The sequence below is a fragment of the Pantherophis guttatus genome, chromosome 15 (assembly GCF_059756535.1).
Source record: "Pantherophis guttatus breed Tessera chromosome 15, ASM5975653v1, whole genome shotgun sequence".
Classification (NCBI taxonomy): domain Eukaryota; kingdom Metazoa; phylum Chordata; class Lepidosauria; order Squamata; family Colubridae; genus Pantherophis; species Pantherophis guttatus.
In genome coordinates, this window is record NC_142077.1 from 8,667,780 (window position 1) to 8,670,000 (window position 2,221).

Genomic DNA, 2,221 nt, shown 5'->3' on the forward strand with positions numbered 1-2,221 from the left:
ATTTTTCAGCAGGTTAACCTTCATAACATACAAAACGTAACTTATTCAGAGCCTTGGTAGTACAGGGGTCTAAGGCACCCTGTTATTAAGCTGGTTATTAAGACCAGCTGCCTGCAATTACTGCAGGGTTCGAATCTCGCCAAGGCTCAAGGTCGACTCAGCCTTCCATCCTTTCTAAGGTAGGTAAATTGAGGACCCAGTTGTGGGGGCAATAAGCTGACTTTGTATAAATATACAAAAGGATGAAGGCTATTGCTGAGCACATTGTAAGCCGCCCTGAGTCTCCGGAGAAGGGCGGCATATAAATCAAATTAAAAAAAAAAAAAGCCAAGGACAAAGGGAATAGCCACATTTCTTTCAGGTAAATTGGGTATTTAATCCCCTTCTTCCGTAGGTGAAGTGTCATCATCTCCTTCCAGCGGTGGCATTTCTTCGGTAACTGTTGGACTTGTTTCCTCGGTAGCAGCAGCATCTTCATCTATGCCCAGACCAAGTTTTATCATTCTAGAGATATGGTTGGCGTGTGTCTGTGGGTCCTCTAGACTGAAGCCGGAAGACAAAAGTGCAGTCTCGTCCAGAAGGATGACCAGATCCTTCAATGACTTGTCATTCTTGTCTCCTTCTGCTTTCTGTCTCAGTGTTTCAATGATAGAGAGGTCAGGAGTTATCTTTCATGATCCTCTCCATGGTTGCAGTCCAGCCATATGAGAAGAGCCTTGGTGGTGCAGGAGACTAAAGCGCTGTTAAGTAACACCAGCTGCCTGCAATTACTGCAAGTTCGAATCTCACCAGGCTCAAGGTTGACTCAGCCTTCCATCCTTTCGAGGTAGGTCAAATGAGGACCCGGATTGTGGGGGGGCAATAAGCTGACTTTGTATAAAAAAGAACACTGCTTAGGGGGGTCCGAAAGTCCTACTAAACAGGTACATACAAAAGTATGAAGGCTGACATTAATCACCGATGCGAAGGTTTTCTAGAAGTTAGTCGATTGACTCTTTGTTAATGTATAAGTGTTTACATGTATTTGTGTTTTATGTTTGTTTATGTTAATAAAATTAAAAAAAAAAAGTATGAAGGCTATTGCTTAACGCATTGTAAGCCGCCTTGAGTCTCCGGAGAAGGGCGGCATATAAATCGAACCAATCAATCAATCAATCAATCAATCAATCAATGTACCGATTACAATGCAGCATGGAGGAGTAACCAATCTACAACCTTCTCGACTTTCTTTTCAAGTAGATCTTTCATGAATCTTGCGGAGACTTTCCAACGTGGCTTTCTCCTCCTCCTGTTTCTCTTTTTCTCTTCTTCGTCTTCAGGAAGCTCCAGACCTCCTTTTCTTGCTGACTCCAAAGTCTTCCCCCCTCCTATTCTTTCAACTGTTGTACACAATATTCATCAATAGGGTCAGACATCATCATCATCATCATCATCATCATCATTATTATTATTATTATTATTATTATTATTATTATTATTGGTTAATCTTTAGTGAGATTCACAGCTTTTGAGGCTGGTTAATAGCTCAGCAGCTCGAGTCCTAACCAAGGACCTAGGAACTGTTAAGGTATCGTCGGAGGATGTAAGCTGTTCCGAGTAAGGTGGTTGTTTATTATTATTATTATTATTATTATTATTATTATTATTATTATTATTATTATTATTATTATTATTATTATTATTATTATTATTATTACTGGTTAATCTTTAGTGAGATTCACAGCCTTTGAGGCTGGTTAATAGCTCAGCAGCTCAAGTCCTAACCAAGGACCTAGGAACTGTTAAGGTATCGTCGGAGGATGTAAGCTGTTCCGAGTAAGGTGGTTGTTTTTTTTTGTTTTTTTTTTTTTTTATTATTATTATTATTATTATTATTATTATTATTATTATTATTATTATTATTATTATTATTATTATTATTATTATTATTATTATTATTATTAATTCAATTTGTATGCTGCCCCTCTCCGAAGACTCAGGGCGGCTCACAATGCATTTAAAATCATTATAAAAAACATTTTAAAATTAAAAACCTTAAAAACATTAATGACAACCCTATACATGACTTCCAACAAGCCACGTTTGCGAAGTCCGCTCCACAAATGCAGAATTAAAAGGCGAGCCCGTTTCGTCTCGCTGCTCTTCTCTCCCTCCTTTAAAAAAAAAACAAAAAACTCCTTTGCCAGCTTTCCCTCCCTCCCCCCCCCTTTCCACGGCGTGG

General features: G+C 38.6%; 1 pseudogene; it reads right to left on the reverse strand.

Annotated features, from left to right (window-relative positions):
* Positions 1–374: 374 nt before the first annotated feature.
* LOC117657425 (heat shock protein HSP 90-alpha-like) overlaps positions 375–2,221 on the reverse strand; it is a 2,410-nt pseudogene continuing 563 nt past the window's right edge.